The following is a 10631-nucleotide window of genomic DNA, read 5'->3' on the forward strand; positions in this document are numbered from 1 at the left end:
GTGGCTGATTTACTTATCCACACTTTCATTCTTTTTCCCAAAATGAAATTTTAACCTTTTGAAAAATAAATACAAAATTATGTATCTTCTATTTCATTATCTTAATCTTTTTGAATGCATTCTATATTTTACCAGTTCCCTTTGCTTTATCTTCCACACCTCCCCCAGTACAATGAACAGATGGGAACATCTTGTCCTAATTTTAGAGTTTTGCTTTTTACTTTTCTTTTTTCCTTGCTTTTATAGAATTATTTAATTTCCCTCCTCTTTTCCCCTAAGATAAGTAATTAGAGAGTGATCCATTCTTCTACTGTCAACTTCTTTTTTTCATTACATCAAATCTTATTTTCTGGAAATTTTTCTAAAATATGATATACTTTTTTCATCTTCTTTATCATTAATAATATTCCTGACAATGTTCTTAAGACCCCTATAATTGACTTTGCTATTCATAGCAGAACAATCATTGATGATTACTCAGAAGGACTTATGAAAAATCCTATCCATACCCAGAGAAGGAACTGATGATGTCTGAATACAGATTGAAGCATCTTTCTCTCACTATCTCTCTCTTTGAAAAAAAATTTAAATTTTCTAGAGCCTTTTTTGTTTTGACTAGGGTGGGAGATTTATGTTTTCTTCTACAATTGACTTTTATAGAAATGTTTTGCATAACTTCACATGTGGTTTCTTAATTGTAGGTGGGGATAAGGGAGAGAACCTAGAACTCAAAAAGTTTTAAAACAAATTTTAAAAACATTGTCTTTTGCACATAATTAGTGAAATATTAAATAAATACATGCAGAAAGAATAATAATATTTCTGTCTCTTACTCTTGGGCGTAGGACCACATAATACCAGATTTGGACATTTTTATTCACTTTCTGCCAGTGTTCTGGGATTCATGTGATCATGATGATAGGTGAATTTCATCATTACTACCCATGACTCTTCAACATGCACTGAGGAAGAGGAGCATCAGGTCTCTTCAAGGATCCAGGAAGTAAAATTCTAGAATACATAAAGAGAACTATATGTGAATCTCTGAAATGGGAATATATATATACATACATATGCATACATATATATACACATATGCATATAAATACATATATATATAAACACACATATCTCTTTCTGGTAACTGGCACAGATATGTGTTCTCTAATCTTAAACCTACTTTACATTGAAGCCTGTATATACATATGAGAGGGTTTTCCAAAGATATATGGGTTGTGGTGATATTTTATACCAAATATTAATACTCTTTCACTTGAACAAATACATTTTTCACAAAGTTAATTAACTTAACCAGAGTGTTTGATATCAACTGATAGTATGGAGACATACTGATGGGAACTCATGAACAGTAGTAGTAGAATTACCTTTTTTCAACTTACACTGCATTAGTTATGCCCCCCAAATTCTCTAGTCATGTTTACATATTTGGAATGTCCTTTCTATGATTTTTCACTTTTAAAAACATCTCCTCCTCTGAGATTCATAATATCCAAGTAATTTTCCAAACAAAACTGGTTATCTTTCTTCAGTAATTAGCAAAATGTTAACCTTCCTCAGTAAGTTTAATCCTAATCGCCTTCCTCCATTTTTCAATTATTCCAGTCAAAAAAATGTTAAGGTAAAAAATGAGAAGATACTCATAGCCCACTCCTCTACAAAGGGAACTTCATGAGTTTGATACATTACACATATTTTCAAGCTTCTATAAAAGTATTGAGTGGGTTTGATATTTTTCCTCTTCATTTTTTGCTTTTTCCCTTTAAAGCATCATTAGCTTTATAGGAAGATGCTTTTTGAAGAAGAACTACTACAGAGAATGCAAAATTTCAAAAAGATTAATAAAAATCTATTTTAAAAATAAAGATCCCAGTGATTTCTCCCAGTATTTCATTGAGTAGTGCTAAATACATCACATTTCTTTTATTATCCTCAAAGGGAATGGTCTTTCATTTTCTAATAGTGAACATGTCATTAAAATTTACTGAACCAGAGTTTCCTCATCTATCACATGAGGAAATTGCAATAGATCACCAGTGTGCTCCCTTTTGGCAGGAGATCTCTGTTCAATGATAGAATGATTTAAATAGATCAACCTGCTGAAGCGTTTCCCACATTTTTCCCACATTCTTCCTACAGGATCACACTTCCCACTGACCAAGGTACTTTGTGTCTGCCCAGATCTAGGCAAGAACAGCAGCATGATGACAGGCTAAGTCTGCAACACGTCTTCCTCAAATGAAGGTCACAATCTCAGCAATGTCTGGTACTATTGTTTCACCACATTGTTTTCACCTCAAGATTCCCATTCACTAAAACCACCAGGTGGTTAGATGAGAAATTGACTGATATTTTCACCATACTGTAATATGTGTGTATGCATACATGTAGATCTATATCTATGTAGGATATACCTTTGGGCCATCTGTCATATCTGTAATGCCCTCCTCCTCCCAAACTTTGCTTCACAGGGACCTTCCATTCATTGAAGAATCTGCTTATATACTCTCATGAAGATAAAATCCTTCCTGATAGTGCATGCACTAGTAACTTATTTCTTAAATTTCACATCTACCAAAAGATGTAGATTTACTTTATATTGACCCCACATGTATTTATTCTGCATAAACATATCCCATGTACATGCTGTCTAACCTGGGACAGTGAAACTCTTGGAAAAATTTTTCTAAAAAAAAAATGACAAATCTTGGAGGGAATTTGGGAAAATTGGGACAATAATACATTGTTGGTGGAATTGTGAGTGTATCCAACCATTCTAGAGAGCCATTTGGAACTATGCCCCAAAAGTTATCAAACTGTGCATACCGTTTGACCCAAGTGTTACTATTGGGATTATATCCCAAAGAGATCTTAAAGGAGGGAAAGGGACCCACATGTGCAAAAATATTTGTGGCAGTCCTTTTCATAGTGGCAAGATATTGGAAACTGAGTGGATGCCCATCAGTTGGAGAGTGGCTGAATATGCTATAGAATACTATTGTTCTGTAAGATACAACCACCAGGATGATTTCAGAAAGGTCTGGAAAGACTCACATGAACTGATGCTGAGTGAAGTGAGCAGAACCAGGAGATGATTGTCCACAACAACAAGAACTATATGATGATCAATTTTGATGGACATGGTTCTCTTCAACATTGAGATGATTCAAACCAGTTCCACGCTTCCGGTTAAGATGGCGGAGAGGAGGCTCACAGCTGCATAAGCTCCATGCTTTCTCTCACTATCCACTTCATTACAAGCCTCTGAATCAATGCTTGACTGAAAAAAACCCACATATAGTTACCAAGAGAAGCCATCCTTGAGATTCGCCAAGAAAGGTCTGTCTTTACTGGAGGGCTGGGACGGTTTTAGATCGGGCGCAGGCTGCGGGCAGCGGCAGTGAGAGCACGGGAGCAGACTGGAGAGGGGGTGGGGAGTGATCGCAGCCGTCTCTGCGGGGAGAGCTTCGCTACAGGTTTGGATACTTTGCTCCAGCAGCAAGTCAGCAGCCCAGCAGAGAAGCTAAAAACACCGGGGCTGAAGAATACAACCCCAAACACCTGGAGTCTCTCAGGACCTGGCCGCTCCCCCCTTCCCCCCCCCACAGTGACTCAGCACGCTCTGGGCTCAGGTGCACACAGTCCTGCTAGTGCCTCACTGCTGCCCCCTGCAGTCTGTAGAGGAAGCTCGATAACATACCCAACCCCTCCCCCAAAGAAAGACTCCAGTTTTTTCTGTTTTTCTTTGGTAGTTTGTCTCTGATTAATAGACAGAATGAGCAAGAAGCTGAAGAGGACTTTAACCCTTGACAGCTTCTACACAGATAGAGAGCAGACTCTAAATCCTGAGGAGACTAAAAACAGGCAGTCCCCAGGTGAATCCCCAAAGGAGGAGAGCATCTGTTCCTCAGCACAGATGAACCTCATAGAAGTGATTTAAAAGGCTCTCACAAGGGAGCTAGAAGAAAAATGGGGAAAGCAGAGTGAGGCTTGGCAAAAGGAGAGGGAAGCTTGGGAAAAGGAGAGGGAGGCTTGGCAAAAGAGCCTGGAGAAAGTTAAAGAGAGAGTGGATAAAGAAGTAAAATCCTTGAAAAATAGGATTGGTGAACTGGAAAACAAAATTGGCGAAATGGAAAAAAATTCCACAGAACAAAAGAACTCAATTGGACAATTAGAAAAAGATTTTTTAAAAGTGAGTGAAGAGAATACTTCACTGCAAATCAGACTTGAACAAGTGGAATTGAATTACTCGAGGAGACAAGAAGAATCAGTCAAGCAAATCCAAAAAAATCAAACAATGGAGAAAAATGTGAAATACCTTCTGGGGAAGACAACAGACCTGGAAAACAGATCCAGGAGAGACAATCTGAGAATCATTGGACTGCCAGAAAAACATGATGAAAAAAAAGAGCCTGGACACTATTTTCCAGGAAATTATCAAAGAGAACTGCCCAGAAGTCATAGGAACAGAGGAAAAAATAAACATTGAAAGGATTCATCGATCACCCACTGAAAGGGATCCTAAAATCAAAACACCAAGGAATATAGTGGACAAATGCCAGAACCCTCAGATGAAGGAAAAAATATTGCAAGCGGCCAGAAAAACCCAATTCAAGTATCAAGGAGCCACAATAAGGATCACCCAGGATCTGGCAGCATCCACATTAAAAGATCGAAGGGCCTGGAATATGATATTCCGAAAGGCTAAGGAACTTGGTATGCAACCAAAAATAACTTACCCAGCGAGAATGAGCATCTTTTTCCAGGGAAGAAGATGGACATTCACAACGAAGTAAGCGAATTTCATCTATTTCTGATGAAAAAACCAGAACTTAACAAAAAGTTTGATCTACAAATATAGAACTCAAGAGAAATCTAAAAAGGTAAAGATTAATCTTGGGAACTATATTTTGACTATATAGATGTATAAAGAATACATGTATACCTTGTTCTAGAAATTGATGTGGAAAGGACATTGTATCAGAAAAAGGGTAAAGTTGGGGTAGTACATCTCATGAAGAGGCATAGGAAACCTATTATATCTGAGAGAAAGAATGGAGGGGGATGAATATAGTGGGTATCTTTCTGCCTTCAGAATTGGCTTTAAGTGAAAAATCTTAAGACATATTCAATCTATGGTGAAACTTCTCCCACCTCATTGAAAAGTGAGAAGGGAAAAGTGAAAAGGGAAGGAATAAGCTAAGCGGAAGGGAATACGGGAACTGGGAGGGAAAGGGGTAAGATAGGGGGAGGAACTCTAAGGCAGGGGGAGGGATACTAAAAAGGGAGGGCTGTGAGAAGCAAGTGGTGCTCACAAGCTTAATACTGGGAAGGGGGGGAGGGGAAAGAAGTGAGAAAAGCATAAACCGGGGTTAATAAGATGGCAAGTAATACAGAATTGGTCATTCTAACCATAAACGTGAACGGGGTAAACTCCCCCATAAAGAGGAAGCGGTTAGCAGAATGGATTAAAAGCCAGAATCCTACAATATGTTGTTTACAGGAAACACACCTGAAGCGGGGAGATACATGCAGGTTAAAGGTAAAAGGTTGGAGCAAAATCTACTATGCTTCAGGTGAAGTCAAAAAAGCAGGGGTAGCCATCCTGATCTCAGATCAAGCTAAAGCAAAAATTGACCTAATTAAAAGAGATAAGGAAGGACACTATATCTTGCTAAAGGGTAGCATGGATAATGAAGCACTATCTATATTAAACATATATGCACCAAGTGGAGTAGCATCTAAATTCTTAAAAGAGAAACTAAGAGAGCTGCAAGAAGAAATAGACAGTAAAACTATAATAGTGGGAGATCTTAACCTTGCACTCTCAGAATTAGATAAATCAAACCACAAAATAAATAAGAAAGAAGTCAAAGAGGTAAATAGAATACTAGAAAAGTTAGATATGATAGATCTCTGGAGAAAATGTAATGGAGACAGAAAGGAATACACTTTCTTTTCAGCAGTTCATGGAACCTATACAAAAATTGACCATATATTAGGACATAAAAACCTCAAACTCAAATGCAGTAAGGCAGAAATAGTAAATGCATCCTTTTCAGACCACGATGCAATGAAAATTACATTCAACAAAAAACCAGGGGGAAGTAGACCAAAAAATAATTGGAAACTAAATAATCTCATACTAAAGAATGATTGGGTGAAACAGCAAATCATAGACATAATTAATAACTTCACCCAAGAAAACGATAATAATGAGACATCATACCAAAATGTATGGGATGCAGCCAAAGCGGTAATAAGGGGAAATTCCATATCTCTAGAAGCCTATTTGTATAAAATAGAGAAAGAGAAGGTCAATGAATTGGGTTTGCAATTAAAAATGCTAGAAAAGGAACAAATTAAAAACCCCCAGTCAAACACTAAACTTGAAATTCTAAAAATAAAAGGTGAGATCAATAAAATTGAAAGTAAAAAACTATTGAATTGATTAATAAAACTAAGAGTTGGTTCTATGAAAAAACCAACAAAATAGACAAACCCTTAGTAAATCTGATTAAAAAAAGGAAAGAGGAAAATCAAATTGTTAGTCTTAAAAATGAAAAGAGAGAACTCGCCACTAACGAAGAGGAAATTAGAGCAATAATTAGGAGTTACTTTGCCCAACTTTATGCCAATAAATTCGACAACTTAAATGAAATAGAAAAATACCTCCAAAAATATAGCTTGCCCAAACTAACAGAGGAAGAAGTAAATATCCTAAACAGTCCCATCTCAGAAAAAGAAATAGAACAAACTATCAATCAACTCCCTAAGAAAAAATCCCCAGGACCAGATGGATTTACATGTGAATTCTACCAAACATTTAAAGAACAATTAACTCCAATGTTATATAAACTATTTGAAAAAATAGGGATTGAAGGAGTCCTACCAAACTCCTTTTATGACACAGACATGGTACTGATACCTAAACCAGGTAGGCTGAAAACAGAGAAAGAAAATTATAGACCAATCTCCCTAATGAATATTGATGCTAAAATCTTAAATAAAATATTAGCAAAAAGATTACAGAAAATCATCACCAGGATAATACACTATGACCAAGTAGGATTTATACCAGGAATGCAGGGCTGGTTCAATATTAGGAAAACTATTAGCATAATTGACTATATCAATAACCAAACAAACAAAAACCATATGATCATCTCAATAGATGCAGAAAAAGCATTTGATAAAATCCAACATCCATTCCTAATAAAAACACTTGAGAGCATAGGAATAAATGGACTTTTCCTTAAAATAGTCAGGAGCATATATTTAAAACCATCAGTAAGCATCATATGCAATGGGGAAAAACTGGAACCTTTCCCAGTAAGATCTGGAGGGAAGCAAGGTTGCCCACTATCACCATTATTATTTAATATCGTATTAGAAACACTAGCCTCGGCAATAAGAGTCGAGAAAGAGATTAAAGGAATTAGAGTAGGCAATGAGGAAACCAAACTATCACTCTTTGCAGATGATATGATGGTATACCTAGAAAACCCCAGAGATTCTACTAAAAAGCTATTGGAAATAATTCATAATTTTAGCAAAGTAGCTGGCTACAAGATAAATCCCCATAAATCCTCAGCATTTTTATACATCACCAACAAAACCCAACAGCAAGAGATACAAAGAGAAATTCCATTCAGAATAACTGTTGATACCATAAAATATTTGGGAATCTATCTACCAAGGGAATATCAGGAATTATATGAGCAAAATTATAAAAAAGTCTCCATACAAATAAAGTCAGACTTAAATAATTGGAAAAATATTAAGTGCTCTTGGATCGGCCAAGCGAACATAATAAAGATGACAATACTCCCTAAACTAATCTATTTATTTAGTGCTATACCAATCAGACTTCCAAGAAAATATTTTATTGATCTAGAAAAAATAACAACAAAATTCATATGGAACAATAAAAAGTCGAGAATCTCAAGGGAATTAATGAAAAAAAATCAAATGAAGGTGGCCTAGCTGTACCTGATCTAAAATTATATTATAAAGCAGCAGTCACCAAAACCATTTGGTATTGGCTAAGAAATAGATTAGTGGATCAGTGGAAAAGGCTAGGTTCACAAGACAGAATAGTCAACTATAGCAATCTAGTGTTTGACAAACCCAAAGCCCCTAACTTCTGGGAAAAGAATTCATTATTTGATAAAAACTGTTGGGATAATTGGAAATTAGTATGGCAGAAATTAGGCATGGACGCACACTTAACACCATATACCAAGATAAGATCAAAATGGGTCCATGACCTAGGCATAAAGAACGAGATTATAAATAAATTAGAGGAACATAGAATAGTTTATCTCTCAGACTTGTGGAGGAGAAAGAAATTTGTGACCAAAGATGAACTAGAGACCATTACTGATCACAAAATAGAAAATTTCAATTACATCAAATTAAAAAGCCTCTGTACAAATAAAACTAATGCAAACAAGATTAGAAGGGAAGCAACAAACTGGGAAAACATTTTCACAGTTAAAGGTTCTGATAAATGCCTCATTTCCAAAATATATAGAGAACTGACTCAAATTTATAAGAAATCAAGCCATTCTCCAATTGATAAATGGTCAAAGGATATGAACAGACAATTTTCAGAGGATGAAATTGAAACTATTACCACTCATATGAAAGAGTGTTCCAAATCATTATTGATCAGAGAAATGCAAATTAAGACAACTCTGAGATACCACTACACACCTGTCAGATTGGCTAAGATGACAGGAAAAAATAATGATGAATGTTGGAGGGGATGCGGGAAAACTGGGACACTATTGCATTGTTGGTGGAGTTGTGAACGAATCCAACCATTCTGGAGAGCAATCTGGAATTATGACCAAAAAATTATCAAATTGTGCATACCCTTTGATCCAGCAGTGTTTCTATTGGGCTTATATCCCAAAGAAATACTAAAGTAGGGAAAGGGACCTGTATGTGCCAAAATGTTTGTAGCAGCCCTGTTTGTAGTTTTCCTGTAGAAACTGGAAAATGAATGGATGCCCATCAATTGGAGAATGACTGGGTAATTTGTGGTATATGAATGTTATGGAATATTATTGTTCTGTAAGAAATGACCAGCAGGATGAATACAGAGAGGACTGGCGAGACTTACATGAACTGATGCTAAGTGAAATGAGCAGAACCAGGAGATCATTATACACTTCGACAACGATATTGTATGAGGACATATTTTGATGGAAGTGGATTTCTTTGACAAAGAGACCTGAGTTTCAATTGATAAATGACGGACAAAAGCAGCTACACCCAAAGAAAGAACACTGGGAAACAAATGTGAACTATCTGCATTTTTGTTTTTCTTCCTGGGTTATTTATACCTTCTGAATCCAATTCTCCCTATGCAACAAGAGAACTGTTCGGTTCTGCAAACATATATTGTATCTAGGATATACTGCAACATATCCAACATATAAAGGACTGCTTGCCATCTAGGGTAGGGGGTGGAGGGAGGGAGGGAAAAAAATTGGAACAGAAATGAGTGTCAATATAAAGTAATTATTAAATAAAAATTAAAAAAAAAACCAGTTCCACTTGTGCAGTGAGGAAGAGAGCCATCTACATCCAGAGAGAGAACCATGGAAACAGAGTATAGAATACAAAACAACATTCTCACTCTCTCTGTTGTTTTTCACTTGTATTTTGTTTTCTTTCTCACTTTTTCTTTTTCTTCCTTCTTCATCGGATTTTTCTTGTGCAACAAGAAAACTGTATGTATACATATATTGGATCTAACAGGTATTTCAATGGATTTAACATGTATTGGACTACCTGCCAGCTAGGGGAGGGAATGAACGGAAGGAGGGGAAAATTTGAAACAAAAGCTTTTGCATGGGTCAATGTTGGAAAAAATACCCATGCATATATTTTATAAATAAAAAGGTTTAATTACAAAACAAACAAACAAAAAAAGAATGAATCTTAAATCAATCTTACTTTGTGCCAAAGTAAAGTCTAATAATTTGTTACTACCCAGGGCCTCCAATCAGAATTCTGATTCTAAGGTTACCCAGGAAAAAGGTATCTTTCTAATAATCAGACTGTCTCCTATTATTTCCATCTGTTTCACATTTAGTCCCTCCTGTGACCAACTCACTTTCCCCAATTTTCCTGTCTGTCCTCTGGAATCCCATTTCTATTATTAACAAGCTTCCATTCAAGGCAGCTCTACCTTCCACCCTAAAATCATTTTGCATAGATATCTTGTATTGATTGGTATACTTCAATAGATTTTTGTACTTATTAATAGAACATAAGTGTCATAGGACAATTCTGTCCCTTTCTTTTCTTTGCATTCTCAGCACCTGGCTCAGGGAAGTTCACATAATAGGAGAATAATAAATGCTCATGAAGTTTGAGCTGAGTCTTGTCAAGGCAGAATTCTGAGCAGAAAATTATTGAGTCATGATGTAAAGGAAGCCTAGAACAACCATATGTTGTCCTGAAGGACTCTTAATGCCTCCTTATCAAGAAAAAACTTTTACAAGGTACAATGCCTGATGAAAATGTCAAAAGAGCAGCCAACTCCTGCTTACTATGGCTGGCCATTCCAGGACTAAAAGCTGCTGCCATTGTTACAT

Source organism: Antechinus flavipes, chromosome 3, assembly GCF_016432865.1.
Source record: "Antechinus flavipes isolate AdamAnt ecotype Samford, QLD, Australia chromosome 3, AdamAnt_v2, whole genome shotgun sequence".
In the NCBI taxonomy this organism is placed as follows: Eukaryota; Metazoa; Chordata; class Mammalia; order Dasyuromorphia; family Dasyuridae; genus Antechinus; species Antechinus flavipes.